The sequence below is a fragment of the Nanorana parkeri genome, unplaced genomic scaffold, assembly GCF_000935625.1.
Source record: "Nanorana parkeri isolate BGI_ZX_2015 unplaced genomic scaffold, ASM93562v1 scaffold29, whole genome shotgun sequence".
NCBI lineage: Eukaryota > Metazoa > Chordata > Amphibia > Anura > Dicroglossidae > Nanorana > Nanorana parkeri.
This window is the reverse complement of record NW_017306297.1, coordinates 1,722,174-1,739,869: the sequence shown is the minus strand read 5'-3', so window position 1 is coordinate 1,739,869 and position 17,696 is coordinate 1,722,174. Positions and strand designations below refer to the sequence as shown.

Below are 17,696 nucleotides of genomic sequence, written 5' to 3'. Positions count from 1 at the left end.
AGGCATTATTATGCACTTAATGTTCAGTGGTCAGAGGTTTGTTCCCCTCAGACCATGCCTTCTCTTGGTGACATTTTCAGGAATCTTAGGGGGACTGCCCTTGTGCCCTTCATATCTTTCAGTGTCCAAAGCTGCATTTGGCTAATAAAAATGGCCACACATTGTAGTATTATAACCACCAGGTATTATTTCCATTAAAGTTGGGAATTTAAAAAAATAGACAATGACTTTTTAAAATTACATTCTGGTTATAAATAAAATAAGACCTAAAACATGTTGCTGAACAAGGCCAATGCTTTCCTTACTGCAAAAAGAAGATATATATATATGGCAGGGGCAGTAGATCAGTTTTGCTCTGCTGTTCCCTAGCAGTTATTCTTACATTCCAAGAATCTCCAACTGCCCTGGCCTATTTACAAGTATGCATTTGTTGACAGTAACAAGGAAAAACAGAGGCACCACTAAGTCATTTCAGATCTTTGTCACATCAATGATTTCAGTTACACAAGAATTGTATTAAGCAGCTTATAAAGAGCTTTAAAGTGTATTTCCACGTTTGAAGCAACATTGGAATAACACCGATTTAAATTTGTTACATGTCCTTATTCACATAGCATAAAAAAATGCTTCTTGTATTTTAAATGAGCTTCACTTGGGTTAGAGTTTCTGTTTCTTAAAGGTTCATATTTCTCATTGGTTTCTCCATCTTTGTAAGGTTAGGAGGGCCTGTGAGGGCTGTATGTTAACCTTGTCTGTACTGTGCTGGCTCATTACATTATAATTTATAAAGTAGATTTAAACACTGCTTTTCCTAACAAAGGGTTAAATGATTAAAATCCTGACTTCTGCATTGTATGTTAACGAGAGAAATACAATTCACAATTTTCATTCCCAAGTCTTACTTTAACCACTTGCCTGTTGTATATAAATGGACAGACGGCAGTGTTTGCTGTAAATAAATGGTACTTTAAATAAACGGTAAACATTTTAAACAGGTGGTGATGGCTGTTACATACATATAGAGCTGCCCGATCACTTGCATGGTGCGTGGGTGTGTCCCCCCCCTCCTGTTGCTGCTGGCTATAAAGGGCTTCGTTGTCCCCCATGCGGGCCCAGGACTGGCATGACAATTATCTGCACATAGAGAGATCAGCACACATCCACTGGCTGAACTCCCCTCCACTCACTGAATGCGGAAGTAATGTGTATTACATCACTTCCACTTTCAGCCTGTCATTTCTACGGCTGCTGTAGCCAGAAAAGAAGCTGGTAAAGCAGATCTCTGCTTCATCAGCTTCTTTGGGGGTCCATAGGTGACATTAGAGGTCCAATAGACCCCTGATGTCTCCATAAAGAGGCCCTGTCACTGTATATTTGCTATTACATAGGGGGCTTTTTCGGGATCCACCCTGCTGCCTAATTGACAGCTGGATTTGCCTCTCTAGAGCCAGAGCCAGCTGTGCCCGCCCCCTCCCCTATCTGTCCCTACAGTGAGAAAGCACATTGAAATTCCATTACGAGTGATGCATTCTGGGATTGCATATACGCGCATAGACGCTCGTATATATGCGTATAGACGCTCGTATACACGCGCTTATACGCGTATATACAATTTTGCTTGCGTTGTGTGTGAATGAGGCCTTAGTTGTGACTAAGCAAGAGGTATGTTAGACTAGAGATTAGTGGTCTTTATCTGAATTTCAGGGCTCAGGGATTTCTATTGCTGCTGGAGATAATGTATAAATGAAAATGTATCCAAACCCCAAGACAAAAAATGTAATATTTTGCAGCTAACCAGTCCTTAGATGTGGTGACTGCATTAGTTTTCTTTCTTCAAGTTTTTTATTTTTTTTTATTTTAAGCTGGTGATTCTGCCAGTAACACAATTCCAGTCCTAGCCTGACAACACTCACCCTTCTGTATCAGAGAAACAGAAACAAGATAGGACAATGGAACCCCACCCCTCTCCTATTGTCCATTTCAATGTAATTGATAGCAGTCAGCGGAACAGAAGAAGTAGTGAATTGACTGAAGATTTTTGGTAAGATCAAAAGGTAAAGCTGCCCTTACACTTTGAGAATTTCTTGATGAACTGGATGAAATTTGCACAGTGGGTGCTGCTGTTGGCACCCTTTCGGCTGGCATCCCTCGATCAGCTGATTGAAGGAGCCAGTCGAAAAAGATTCAAACGAAGAGAGCGGTCAGCCAATGAGCCCCTGGCTCTGTTTGGGTATTCTGCCAGCCGCTGTCAGAATACAATGAAGACAGTGGGAGATTGCTTGGTCAATGCTCATATGCGTTGATAGAGGAATCTGTAATATTTTCTTTGTTCAGCCTGCAGGTTGAACAAAGAAAATATTACTGTCTATGGGCAGCTTAAGCCTATCACGCAGATATAACAAAACACTTGCAAAAGTATGTTTTTGAGGAAAAAAAAGACCAAGCAAGCGAAGCACGTTGTTAGGGTTTACTACACCTAAAAAAGACATTTAGAAAATAGTGTTTTTCTGGTTTTTAATAAAAGTTTTATTTTTAAAGTTACAAGGCTGCATTTAAATTGAATTTAACTGTAGACTTGCAAGAGGTTCAGCTGAGCTTTAAAGTAAAACCACAGCCAAAACTATTTTGTTTAATGTGGATAAAGCGGAAAAGAGTTTAATCTCTGCCATTGTTTCATTACTGTCTGGTAACAGCACTGTCACCAACACAGGAAGTCACGAAAATCTCACTTGCAGATATACAACAGCAATTAAATCACTTTTTCAATAGAGTGAGAGAATTCTGCAAACAATGTGCACAGGGGCAGAAACATTTTTAATGTTCTATTGTGGGGAATGAGAATGGAGGTGTGAACTGAAATATTGGCCCCAATGGTGTTTGTATTCTGTTTGTATTTGTTAATAAAAATTTAGAGGGTTATTCACAAAGCTGTCACAGGCAGCCGAGTGAATAACCCAGCTGAAGTAAAGTGAGCCGAACGACGTTCGGCTATTAACTCCGGCTCAGTACGGCTAAATTCAGCTGTGCATTGGCTGAAATCAGCCGTGCATTGGCTGAAATCAACCGTACTTCGGCTGCCTTCAGCTAGTCGAACATTCTCTGCATGTTTGGCTGAGCTGAAGTGCAGAGGGACTTTGACGAAGCTACGACAGCTCACTTGCTGCCGTTCGACCCTATTCTCATAGGGGCCGAACGGCAGTGAGTGAATAGCCGAATCCCGCCGAGCTATTCGCCAAGTGCCGCCGAGCTCGGCTATTCTGCTCAGTACCTCTGAGGTACAGAGCAGAATGCCAAAAGAGTGAAATGAATGGGGGGGAAAAATTAAAAAGGGATGAAAAATAATTGTAAAAATTTAAATAAATATAAAAATTAAAAAAGAATTAAAATAGTTTCAAGGAAATAAAATAAAAAGAAAATAATAAATAATGAAAAAAACGCGGGCAAAAGAAAAACAATTGGGCGGAGCTAGCAGTGACAGCTAGCTGTTTCCTTTTGGCCAGCACATGCCAGAGTCTTCTAGCAGGTCCTGTGCCAATGAATAACAACTGGGCGGAACTGGCCGTGACGTTACAGCCTTCTCCGCCCAGTTTTTATTGTTTAATGACACATCAGCGTCCCAAGGTCATTTGGGGACGCTGATCTATCATTACAACTGGCTCCGCCCGGCTGTCATTTGCATGGAGATCGGTCGGCTTTGACCGACCTTTCTCCAAGCTTCGGCGTTCACTTCGGCTCAGTCGAGCTGAAGTATATGCCTTCGGCTCGGCTGAGCTGCTCAGCTGCCTTCGGCTGCTGTACGGGCTGTTGTGCATAACCCGTACAGCTGCCCTACGAACCGGAGAGAACCGATGGATCAGCCGAAGCTACGGCTGTATCCTTCGGCTTCATAGTGAATAACCAACTTAGTGAATTTAAAAAATATATATTTCCCCACAAACTCACTAGGAGCTTCCCTACTCTCTATGAGGTGGTGCAGCCTATGGATTTCCAAACACATTACAATCTGACCGCACACATTCATCTTTATAGTTACCAAACCTGTGTAATATAATCAATCTGTATCCAATCAGACAGGACCTTGCATTACAGACTTGCTGGTAGTTCTATAATAGATTGTACAATCAGATTGTAATGTGTGTAGTGAGCTTCGCAGGCATACATTTTTGTTTCTGGTATTAACAATTTGGATTTTCTACATACAATTTTTCTGTTCTCCCTTGCGTTACTTCAGTTTCGTTTGTGGGATTTTTGACACCAAACAAACTTTTTGATTCCCAAACAAATTATGCCAGACTTTCATGGTACCATAACACATGCTTATTATCCAATAATTTTTTATTAAAACAAATTCTTTGTAAAACATTTATATCCAAATGTCCAAAATATATCAGTAGTGACAGATTATAACATCCCTGAGAGATTGACCCATTTTTTAAACTGGGCCAGCAATCGTCACAACACTGATCCTCTTAGTCCATATGCTGAATGCAAATAATATACATACAGTTTGTGCATGCAAAGAGAGAGGTGAAAATGGTATACCCAGCAATGGGGACACAGAACTCGACGCGTTTCGCAGAACTTCTTATTCTGCTTCCTCAGGAGACCCTCAGGCATATACTGTTCAAACTTTTTAAATCTGTTATAATGTAATCTGGTGGCATACCACAAAACATGTATTAGACTCATTTAAGTACGTAGTGGACTCCTTTACCAATTTCTTGGCAGGAAACATAGTCCACGTCTACTTTTTTCCAACTGTGAATTTCATTGTTTGGCTCCACTTCTACTTTAAATTAAACAATTCCTCAGAGAAATGTGTCATTATCAGTATCCTTCTGAAAATGCTAATTCTCTGGCTCTTGTGTTGACCTTTTGCATTCAGTACTTTAAATTCCTGACCCAGAACAAGTATGCTCTGCTTGGCCTTTCTCTCAGGAAAGTTTTCATTTACCAGGAGCTGAGCCACAGATAAACTGTCAAATGTAAAGGCTTGTTCTCACTAGCGCACTTGGTCTGCATTGAGAAGTTTTGCCCAACGTAGTCCCAATGCATAGTCAAGACGATTTGCTTTATGTCTGATTGTTTCAGTTCACACCAATACAACGTAGTAGGACAGGTTGCTGTTTAGCGACACACTATACCCTATATGACTTAGGTGTTTCAACAGCGAGAGCTCCCTGCCATAATTTGCTTTGTGTTTTTGAGCACCTCCTGTTACATTCTCCATAATATAACATCCAGCAGGGAGGGAGAGTGGGACCCCTCATGACAGCCGCAGCAGGTATGCAGACACAGGAACTCAAGTGTAGAAGCTCTGGCATTTGACATATGCCAATGTGTTATCATATACCACTTTGAATTCTATGATTGAGCTCCGCCTCTAATCAGCACGAAGCCTTGATTCCTGATTAAACTGTCAAATACCAGAACATCAGTGGGCAGCAGAAGCTTTCATAAATAAGTAGCTGAGGGTGGATTTAAAGTAGTATTAAACTCTCAATCTTCTTTTTAGAAAATAATTCAGATCAAACAAATGTACATTGTCTAGCAAAGTGTTTCTTTACATTTATGGCCAAACACTTACAGTCATCATGTTTCCAAACAGCTGGCTCCAACTCTCTCAGCTCCACTTCCCTGAACTCCCTGTCCAGTACAAGGTCACAAGGGACAGCACGGTCTCCAACAGCCATCCATCTACTGGCTTGGAGAAGGACGGCAGAGAAAGGAGGAAGGTGGAGCAGGGAAGTGGCTTGTCCCTCTGTGACGGCTACTAGCACACACAAAAGTGAACCCATAGAACCCTGCAATGGAAAGGAGCCATCCTAAAACAGGATATCAAGGCCAGTGCTCAGGGGACCAGCTGATTCTGCATGAAACTAAGGGAGTTATTCACGAAGGAGCCAAAGGATCCAGCCATAGCTTCGGCTGATCTTTCGGCTCTCTTTGGCCGCCTCTGTCCTTCGGTTCAGTCAAACCGAAGGGCTGCTGTACGGGCTATTCACTATAGCCTGTACAGCAGCCGAAGGCGGCCGAGCGGCTCAGCCGGGCTGAAGACATATGCTTCGGCTCGACTGAGCCGAAGTGACACCCGAAGCGGGGCGACTGGCCTGCTGAAGGCCGGCCATTTGCCCCGCAAATGACAGCTGGGCGGAGCTAGCCTGATCTCATGGCTGGATCCGCCCAGTTGTAATGACAGATCAGCGTCCCCAAATGACCTGGGGACGCTGATCTGTCATTAAACAATAACTGAGCGGAGCCGGCCGTGACGTCACGGCCGGCTCCGCCCATTTGTTATTTATTGGCCGGGACCTGCTAGAAGACTTTTGAAGGAGCAGCACCCATTGTACATGATTTAATCAGCATTTAGTATAGCCTAAAAATCTTTTTGCTTTAATATCACTTTAATCTCAGCCTGGGAGAAAGGTGATTCCCCATGTACTTTATGGGCATTCAAAGGTACTTCACAGGGACAGATGGAGTAATTTAGCCCTTAATTGACCAGAGGACATTGAAGCTCAGATGCCCAGATCAAATGTATCAGTGTCAGTATATATCAGTTAACTTGATATGACAAATTTGTAGGTTTGACAGCAGGGTCTGAAAACTAGGAATGCACACAGGTGCACATTTCTGGTGTTCTGCTGCAAAGTTAATTAACATTCTCACAGCATGGAGCATTGTATGCGAGGGCTTAAAAGTTGTATTGTGGTCATGATGCTGGTACTTTAAAGTACCACAAGGTGCTGCATAGTGTTGTTACCTTGCCTGAAATATTTTAGGTTTTGTTATGCTGTCATTAGAGGAGGTGAACGAAATAATGAAGGCACACACAACATTGAAATCTGTCTTCTTCCTGTACAGTGGCAGTTTAGTAGATGGAACCTCAGGAAATTCCTTTTCCATTGGGCTGTATGCATTTTCCACAAACCACTTTGCTTATTAAATAAGCCTGACTCTGGCATCCACATAGGTATTGGAGTAGTGTAGAGCTTCTCGTGTCAGATCTGGAGGAGGAGAAGAGCAGAAAGAGGGAATGCATTTTTCTAGTGAGTTAAACCAAATGAACTTGTGCTCCAGTGCAGGACTAATACTAGTACAACATCTTCTCTGTTTTTGAGATTACAAGCTTAATCACTGGGAAATCCCATTCCGCAGTCAAGCACGCTACAGAACGGTGAGTACTATTCTGTGAATCTAAACAGACAAAGTACCATGACTTCTAGCTTCTGGAAAAACTGAAGAATTTTAACCCATTGACACATCCCCCTCTGCTGATTCATTGATCTAAATGCTTTAAATAGAGGGAGAGGTACAAGCCTTTTCTTAGTCTGTCCAGCTGCAGAACACAGAAACAGCTCCAACATCACTTTAGGATCATATTCAACTAGTGGGGTAGGTGGATTTTATGATTTCTCCTTTAATACAGTTATTATCAATTCTCCATAGTTAATGTTTTTCATTGTGTAGAACCTAAACAGGATCAGTGTAAAGTAAAGCAGAATTTCTGAATGACTTACACAGATGACTTTATTTTCTTATCTGCATCTACTTATGTTTTCATTTATTGTTTAACGTTTTGAAGTGACAGGTTGCAATTATTGATCAGAATTGGAAGTGACTCAAACATCTGCTTTGCTAAGTATTTAAATTATAGAATGGCATGAAATGAATATAATTAAATTGTTAAAACTGTAACTGAACTTTTAGTTAATACAAGTTGGGGGGCAAACATTTTAATCATTAATAATAATGTTTATGCTAATTTTTTTATCATTAATGATCATTTTTATGCACAGTTCTATAATTAATGACTATGCCATACACAGAAATATTACATTTGGATGGATACATTTTTCTTTGGCTTTTTTTCTATTACATGTAATGTTTTCTGAAGTTCTATTCGGCACTCACACTAATTCTAGTGCAACAAGTCCAAGTGTATATACTGTACACAGAAACCAGGACACTGTAATAACACTCAAAGTGCTGAAGTGCAGAAATATCAGACCTGAAAAAGCACTGCTGGACTGACTCCAGTCCAAATGACGTTATTCTTGGAAGGATACAATGCATGTACAGCACAATATTGGGACCACATGAAACTGTTTGTCAGGAAATCCTTCTACAACATGAAGACAATAGTTTGGCTGCTTGCTAAGTGCCTGCAAGACACAATTCAGTCTGTTCCTAACTAAAGTGCTGCATGGAAGAATAACAATGACTTCTGATAGAAAACTATTTCCTAAACTTTACTTTTTTTTCAAATCTACCAAAAAAAAACCTCTAGAGGGCAACATTGAATTGTGGTTAATCATACATCCATTCAGATTGTGTCATAGTACATATTGTAGACCCCTGGTGCCCCACACATGGCCCACAGGCCACATGTGTTCTGCCAGTGCTCTGTGTGTGGCTCATGGTGTCTTGGACTAGAGCAAATGCCAGACACCTGGAGACACAAAACGGTGGCTTGCAGATGTGTCAGCCACATCACCGGCCAGTTCCTGTATAGCACTAGCCACATGGGCTGTCAAGAGATCATGTGACTCTGTGGGGCTAGGAATGAGGTTGTCAGTCCTACCCTGTTAAAGAAGTGAAATGAAGTGTGGAAAGGAAATACAGACTAATGCGAGTTAAACCGGTTTGTATTTTTTACATTTTTGCCCTAATGTGCAATCATGCACAGCATACTTGCACATTAGGGCACATTTACTTTACAACTCTCCAGCACTGTCGGATCGATCGTCTGTCCTCAGCGATGTCCCTCCCCGTCACCATCTCCACCGCCAACACTTCCGGGTTCTTGGAAGTCCTATGCATCCATGTGTGACCTGTGATGATGTAATTCCTGCAGATGTGCACAGGAGTTATATCCACCCTGGAACCTAGCCCATTCTAAGATGTCGTGAATGGGCTGAGTGTGTTCACCACATGGCGCATGTGCTGTAAAGTCAGGGCCGGTGCTGCCACTAGGCAAATTAGGCAGCCGCCTAGGGTGCAGCCTCGACGAGTGGCTTTCTTGGCCACAACTTAGAGGGGAAATTTTCCTTAGTTCCTTGTGGCTGCTAACAGCTTTTCATTTACGGTGGCAAGGAACTGTGCCTGATTGATAGGGATGCACCTAGACCAACGTTTTTACATTTTTAAACAGAAGCGGCAGCCTGAGGTCCCGTGCTTGCTGGGGATTTGGCAGCCTTCCTGTGAACCACCGGTCTGCACATCTCCTCCTTCCTGGGGTACCACACTGCCCGCACCCGCCAGTGAGACCATCTGGACCCCTGGTGAGACACCGCACAGCCCTGGGGAGACCCCACACATCCTCCCTGAGACCCCGCACAGCCTTCCTGAGACCCTGTACAGCCCACCTGAGATCCCACACAGCCCTCCTGAGTGCCCACACGGCTCTCCTGAGAGCCCGCACAGTCCACATGAGGCCCTGCACAGCCCTCCTGAGACCTCACACAGCCCACCTAATACCCCAGACAGCTCTCCTGAGACCCTGTACAGCCCACTTGAGACCCCGCACAGCTCTCCTGAGATCCTGGAGACATAAGGCCACCACCGAGAACAACACAGTATGTAGCTTCATATTATTCTGCATTGCTGCATAACGTATTGCTGGGATTTGTAGTTCTCTATAGCCTGTAGTATTCTGTATTGCTGGGATTTGTAGTTCTCTAAAGCCTGTAGTATTCTGTATTGCTATATAATGTATTTCTGGGATTTGTAGTCCACTATAGCTGGTGCCTTTCTGCATTGCTGTATAATGTTTTGTTGGGATTTGTTGTCCTCTATAGCTGGTGTTATTCTGCATTGCTGTGTAATGTACGGTAGGACGGAGCCGCTGTCAAAGAACTAATGCAGAGCGGTGAGGATAGAGAGAGAGAGACGCTCGGCCAGGATCTGACAGCCAGCGCCTCTCTCTCCCCTCTCTGCTCGTCCGTTCTGTCACAGCGGTTATAAGCCATATTCCTTTGTTTTTTTAATATATCAAGTTACTTAGAGGCTCAGTGATGGCCGCCCTCCTGGCGGAGACCCCGGCTTCTCTTACACATGTCGCTGCGCCCCCCCTATACGAATGAGGCAAATTTTTGGGCATCTTACCATGCTGATTGCCTCATACTGTACACAGATGTCTCCATACTCGGGGCAGAAATAGCAGGAACACTTTGCCTGTCACATGTGGGCTATTACAGGTCATTTATACGTCACATTTTGTCATGTATACACAGCAAATTAGCGGCTACAGGGCACTGCAACAGCTGCTGCATGTCATCATAGGCGGCGCCTATTATATGGAGACTGCGATTGTGTGATTTTTCTGATTTTTCTCAGCTATGGGCAGCTCAGTGTATTGACCTCCACCTTTGTGACTTTTTACATTTTATATGTTTGCTGTTCCATATTTACATCTCCAGTACAAACAGATGGCTTTTCTCTCATGTACAGTGTGTTACCCTGCATTCAGTGGTGTATTTTGGTTTTGTGCTGCCCTAGGCAGGACTAGACTCGGGCACCCCCCTCAATCCAAATTTGCCCCACCCCATCCTGTTTAGGACATTTTGCGCAACCTGTCAGTCACTGGATACAGCAAACACGGGGTCTCAGGAGAGCTGTTCAGAGTCCCTTTCCCTGCATACATTGTGTTGGGGCAGCATTTTCTGCCCCCCCCCCCCCCCCTGGAAAGTGCCGCCCTAGGCAAATGCCTAGTTTGCCTTGTGGTAGATACACCCTTGCCTGCATTGTTGAAAGGCGTGTGTTTTACATGTGTGGTAGCACAGCACGCTTGTGCAAATGAACCCTAAATAATAGTAATTTACTACTGTTTTCTGCGTTATTTAAAAAAAAAAATCATCAGTTTTATTACCTAGTTAAAAGGTTATTAAACCCTCACTTTTTTTGCATATATCTACTGCTAGCAAGCAAAAACACCGTAAAAAAACAAAACAAAAACAGGTTTAAACTTACCTGTGTCTTTGCCGCGTGCTCCCGTCTGAACATCTGAAGGGTCTCGGACGGCCGCAAAGGATCTTGGGGCAGGCGCATGCACACTTCAGATGTTCGGCCGGGAGATGAGGAGAGACAAAAGGTAAGTATATGGAGCAGTGTGCACCTGCTTTTAAAATTAAGCAATATACAAGGAGAACACCCAAAAGAAGCACAGCTCCTCCACTGCTCAGGGAAACAATGAGCTGGGTGTTTGCCACTGGGAGCATGTCCTCGCCCAAACATGAGCCCATACAAACAGTAGAAAAGCTGGCCGCACACTGGATTCCACTGGGATGGTTTATTGAAGCTTGTACCACATCACTGGTGTCCCACCAAAGGTCAGCTCGCTGATGCATTTCACCCAAGCGGATGTGTGGCCAGCTTTTCTTCTGCTTTTATGAAAGCAATATACAAGTTGCAGTAACCTGTATCAATCAGTCATTAATTATATATAATTATTTTGACAGTTCTAAGTTGTTGTTCTTTTTGTTAGCTTAGTAAGCAAGTCTATTCATTTTTCTTTCCCAGACATGTTTAACCAATTTGAAGAAAATGAAGGGTTCCCTTCTTATTCGTGTCAGGGAGAGGGAGCCATGGCTTCGTTTAGCGGGGGTCGTGACGGCGCCCCCCCTCAGTCCTGCGCCCGGGGCAAGTGACCCCCCCGCACCCCCGGTTGTTACGCCACTGTCTTACATCACATACAGACTATCAAAACTTGGCTTGGTTTAGACAATTTCAGACACATATTCTCTTCTAAACGATTTGTTCATCCTTAAACAGGGTCCTACAAATGTAGTTGCTTACATCTAGGATACACCTTTCACTTAGTAATAAAACACATCACTCACTACTTAAGTGTGTGGAGAGTTTGTAACCACAGACTATTAATAACATTTAAGGGTTTGAGTATGCACTTCATGAGGCATTAACAGTCACTGTAGGACTGGTCTGAGTTTCATTGGTGGGTTGGTGGGGAGTGCTGCTATCCCAGAAAGATAGAGCAGTAAATATATAACAGAGTTTCATTATGATAACTGCTCATGGATATTATCATTTGTTCTGCTTCACCACTGGCATAACCCTAATACCAAGTGTTTGCATTTTTAAAAGTTTAGATTTTTCACATTTTATGGTATTTGTGTGTATCTATAAAGGGGTTCCAATAAGTCTTTATTTGTTACTACATAGTAATGTCCCAACCTTCCATCTTTCTATTGAACAGCAATACTGTATTTGAAAACATTGCACTGCAGTACCAGCCCTTACCAGTATGTGTCACTGCAGAGAGAGCTGTAGCTGAAAATTTACATTCTGAGAAACCAAGGTTGTGTACTAAGGGGTACCCTATGTTTTGCTATACTCCCAAACAGATGGGGAATTACCCATTTTCCTTGAAAACAAAATATATCCATCACTTATCAACTGGCCACAGAGCAACATCTTTCCATGACAGGCACTTCCTATCAGTTCTGTTTACTGCAAGGAGTGGTCACTGCAGTTTTGATTAATGAAAGCTAAAACCATGGCCTTTCCATGCCCTCTTATCTTCTGTTTCCTCAGCAGTATTCTGGGAATGTATGTGCTTTCATGTCTCTGCACAAACAAGCTGTACAGAGCTAATGTGTGATTTCCAATCTATTCCATAAATGCTCATACTAATAAACAGAGATGAGTGAACCATGACTTGACGCACATTGCACCATTTTATTTGATGTTATTATCTGAACTTTGGCTTTTTCTGCTCTGCTGCCCATCCATTCTTTTACTAGAGCCAGTTCAGCAGGATTCCATTTTAAAGGAGAAGTATTGGGAGAGTTAAATGTACCCCTTCCAATACTTGGAGCCACTGTGTAACACTTCAGGTGCCACATGCCGGCTCTATATACTGAGAGCTGGGTGAACACAAACTGCTGATTTCTCAGCTCAAGGTCGTCTCCCTGTAGAGAGCGGTGGCTGTAAGTCACCACTACCCATATGAATTCCCCCTCCCATCTATGTTCATCCAGCGCTTATTGGAGGGACAAATAGGGGAGGGGGTGGGCACAGCTCACTCTGGCTGTAGAGAGGCAGAGCCAGCTGTCGATCAGGCAGCGGGATGGATCCACACAATATTGTTGGGATCTTTCACGGCTGCAGTCCAACTCTGCGCTATCAGCACATAGCGGGCAGTAGCCCGCTAGATGCTGACTTTGGATCACAGGAGTACATTAGCAAATATATTTGGCTATAGTTTTCTTTTTTAAAGTAGAAGTATTGGGAGAGCAAAATGTACTTTTCCCAATAGATCGAGAGCTGAGTAATCTTGAAACGCTGATCGCTCAGCTCACGACTTCTCCCTGCAGAAAGCGGTAACTGTCAGTCACCACTCCCCACAGCTAGCTCTTGCTCTAGAGAGGGATAGCCAGCTGTCGATCAGACAGCAGGGTGGATCCCGACAATATTGTTGGGATCTTTCCCAGCTGCAGTGCGACTGTGCGCTATCAGCAAAAAGTGGGCAGTAGCCTACTATCATGAAAACTGTAATAAGCTCTTATGGGTTTGTTTGCCCATTTATTTTGTGGGAGAGTTTCACAGGATTGGGGGGAATATTAATGATTTGGTGCATATCACATCGCAGCCTAGACCAGCAATTACATTGAATACAGCAGTGTCAGAAAGAACGAACAGTCAAATTACAGCATGGTGTGTGGTCACCACCACTTTCCTAGCATACATTTTCAGGCTTATATAAGCGGTACTTACTTTGGAAAAGGGCCGATAATTATGATATTGACTTGGATACCTTAGTGAGACTTAGATTGTCCACTGAGCAGCATGTCTGACAATGGGAACAATATAAACCTTTTTTGTAATGTAGGAGTGGTCCCTGGTATAAATGCACAGTAACATTGGATTGCAGGTAGAGTCAGCTATAAATAAATCATTGGATACGTAAATAAATACATAAATACTTTTGTGATGAAAAAAGTTCTCTAATTGGATCTTTATTTCAGGGGTGTCCTGAGGCTGGGTGTCACCCGGAGTGGAGACTGAGTGACACCCCGCCGTGACGTCATCGCGCGTGCATGGTCATCTTATTGATGTCTGCCGGCGGCCATCTTGGTGATGGACGCCGGAAGAGAGAGGAGGGGACGTTCACCCGGCGGGATGAGGTATGCTGCCGGGTCCCCTCCTCTCTCCTGACACTGTCGGGCTCTGGGTCAATGACCAAGTGCCTGACTTTTCAGACGGGGTGACACCAAAATGACTGTGGCACCTGGGCCACACCCACCTTGTGACGCCACTGCTTTATTTCTATGTTGAGTAAGGGTCACCATATACGTTACAATCTGACCATACAATCTTTGTACAATCAATTTTAGATTTATTCTAACTATGTAATATGAGGACCTACCTAATATATCCAATCATTTTGTATCCAATCAGGCAGGTGCTTGTACCAAATAGTGCAGTAATGTTGGTTGAACAAAGGAGCTTGTACAATCAGATTGTAACATTTGGGGTGAGTTTAAGAATAAGTCATTATTTTTACACCGTGCCTATTGAAGCACACCCACTCACAGTAAGCCACACCCACTGCTGGTGGTCCCTGCGGGTTTTAACTCTTCAACACCCTATCTAAAACAACGAAAGCTTTTGTTTTAGGTGCACTTTAATGGTGAAACTTATACATATCTAACTCCACTTGTCGCTAAAACGAAAATGAACAAAAAGGGATCCCTGCAAAGAAGACTTTTAATAGTCAGTCACCCCCTACTGCTTCCTGCACCACTGATCTGCATTATATTGAAACAAAACCTTTACTAACAATGTGCAAGGAATTTATGTATATGGTAGGTGTTATTCAGAGGCATAACTAGAAATAAGAGTCAACATACTGATGTGCCCCGAATAGTAAGTGATCTATAATGCAGACTCATGTATACCTCCTTACAACTGGGGGCCAGTGGTGGGCAAACTATTTGTTCTTATTTCCACTGGAAGCCTAGCATTCTGAATGGGTTACTCTGCAGTTTGCAGTTGCAGGCATGGATACTTGGATCCTTCTCATAATCCTGAACCCCGTTCACATACACAGCGTTAACTGACCTTTTTCTGCACAGGACAAATGGCAGTCAGCACTAGGGCACATTGAAAACAACTGTTTTCTATATGCCCCATTCACGCCACAGTGTGGGTGTGATGTTTTGGGGCTTTGGGCTGCCATACAATGTGGACATACATGCCAGTGGGGGGTCACCACGCCACAACGCATTGTGAAGTGCTGCCATGAGGACACATGAATGGAATATACTCTTTGTACATGCCAAATAAAATTAAGAAAAAAGTTAACAGTGGCTTGCCTTTTAACAACACAAGGCATTGTGGCTCACCGCTGCCACCCTGCGAACGCTGGCTGCACGGTAAAATGCCAAATTTTACCATGCAGCTTGTGTGAATGAGTCCTAAATCAGCCAGAACTAAGCTAGCTCAACTGATCAATGTACAGAAAAGAGTCTGCATTGCTCATGCCCTGAGTCATAGATTGGGCCCCATTCTACACTTGGGCTTCATAGCATCTGTCTGGCCTGCTTAGCTCTAGTTACTTATGAAATGATGTTATCAGGCCTTAGCATTTTAGCATTTGGGCCCTGAATTGAATGTTTAGTAGTGGCATATTATTTGAAGGAAGCATGCCATATAATGGATATGGATCTTAGGTAATGAGGCTTAGTATAACTGTAAAACTTCATAAGGAAGTGCAGTAAGTATGTGATCAAATATAATCCTGATTCCCAATTGAACAAATCTCAAACTTGTTGCAAAATTTTCCTTAGAAACCTTTTTTAGTGATTTGTTGGCTTCAACACATTTCTTCACCTGCATGCCAGTAAATTGCTGAACTATATGTACTCTTCCATGCATAATTACAGCTGTATTCTGTTAAGAAGGAAAAGCTAGAAGAATTTGTCTCTTGCAGCAGCTTCAGGAAGCCTAAATGAAACTGGACCGTTAGGATGGGAGGGCAGATGAGGATAAGAGGCTGCAGGCTGGATTCTTCTACTCAGCTCTACTTTTGATAAGCACTCGTGTTTTCAGCTGCTTTTAACACAAAAAAGCACACTGCAGAATTAGATCGGGAGAAAACATAAACTGTTAATGTAGAGCAATATACAGAATATCTCAAGGGGAATTGCATGTGATTTTTCTGCTTATTGGTAACAGATCATTTTTTGTGAGAACTGCATGCAAATATGTTTGCATGAAATAATTAGAGCTGGGTGACTACATCTGAGCAACAGTAAATCCCACTGACGGAGGCCAGTTTCTATCACTTCCTTGGATTTATAGTTCCTCAGCAGGTGGCAGTCCATGAGCTGCCAATTCTTGTGTGCTGTTAGGTATAGTCTACCATTAAAGAATTTGTTCTAATTCTTTAACACTGACCTCCAAGCGGGTTTCATTAGCCAGTGTATTGCTCAAAAAGTGGATGCAGATATTGATTTATATCTTGCCATTAACAAATCCTACATTCAGCAGGATAGATAGTGTTGGATAGGGGAGGATTAAAACCCCTATCATGTTCTTTGTTCATGACTGTAGTCCACTGGGGAAATTTCCCTTCACTTTCTATCCCAGGGATGCAATAGGAAATGAGGAAAATCTTCTCAAGTGAGGAGAATTGCCATGTTAGCTAGTTGTCCCCATTGGATAGCTCACCATCACGTCTTTCTCTGGTGACAACTCTAAAATGATGGATTTCTTCTCACTTTCTCTCTTGGTGACAATGCAACAAGGACACATAGATGAGCAAATCTTCCCAATGAGCAAATGATGAGCAAATCTTCCCAATGGTAGCACAACCAGCAGTAAAAACCCTTCCTTGCTATATTCAAAACTAAAAAAAGTTTTGTCTTTACATGCACATTAAGAGGAACCTTCAGAAACAGGAGTAGAAGACCTGCCATTGCTAACTTGTGTTTAAAGGTGCAGACTGTGGGACTCTTAACCTGATCCTTGCTATGCTACCTAGTAAGTCAATGAGCTGGAACAAATATGCAGTATTACAGCTTGAACTCCCATCCAGCTTATGTGTTCCATGCCAATAGTGTAGCATTCATTGGGTCATTCAGCAAAGAGAGCTCCAATATTTTATCCTTGCAGGTTCCCATTAATATATTAATTAGCATGTGTTATATAATTAGAGGTGACTATGAAAGAATAATGCTATTTAAATGTAAAGCAGAAGTTTAATAATTTTACTGTAGTTCCCATATACAGTATAGTAACTCGGCTATACATTTCTAATTGTCTACATTTTAAAACGAGTACTGAGTAATATATTTTTCTGATTTTATAAGTTTGGTCTATTGCAGTAATAATTTCACATACTTTAATAGAACTTGGCTATCTATTGGACATTCACAAGAAGCACACTGTTAGCTATCCAGACTGATAATGTAGTGAATTGGGAAGACTGGTGGGCTGAATCACCCACTAAGTCATAATATCTCACTTGAGGTTTATGTATGATATTTCTCAGCTGGAGTTCCTGGCTCTGCATCCCCCGCCATGAAGGAAGGCAGTCCTCCTTTCTGATTTCTGCATAATAGAGATAACATTTCCAGCCAGGGAAATGAGAGACAATGTTAAAACTTATGTCCAGCCAAAAATATTCTTTAGTTTTAAATAGAGTGAGGAATCATTTGAACATTAAGGTTTTT

At 42.6% G+C, this 17,696-nt stretch overlaps 1 protein-coding gene across 2 annotated transcripts in view; it reads left to right on the top strand.

The window, feature by feature from the left end:
• The first annotated feature begins 7,341 nt into the window (after window positions 1-7,341).
• LOC108795899 (leucine-rich repeat-containing protein 15-like) overlaps window positions 7,342-17,696 on the top strand; it is a 21,271-nt gene continuing 10,916 nt past the window's right edge. Inside the window, exon 1 of one of the 2 annotated variants that reach the window (XM_018567238.1) lies at window positions 7,342-7,395. The gene's annotated coding sequence lies outside the window, so the exon portion shown is untranslated. Of the gene's footprint in view, window positions 7,400-17,696 lie in introns of both variants that reach the window. The other variant, XM_018567230.1, reaches the window with a different exon arrangement.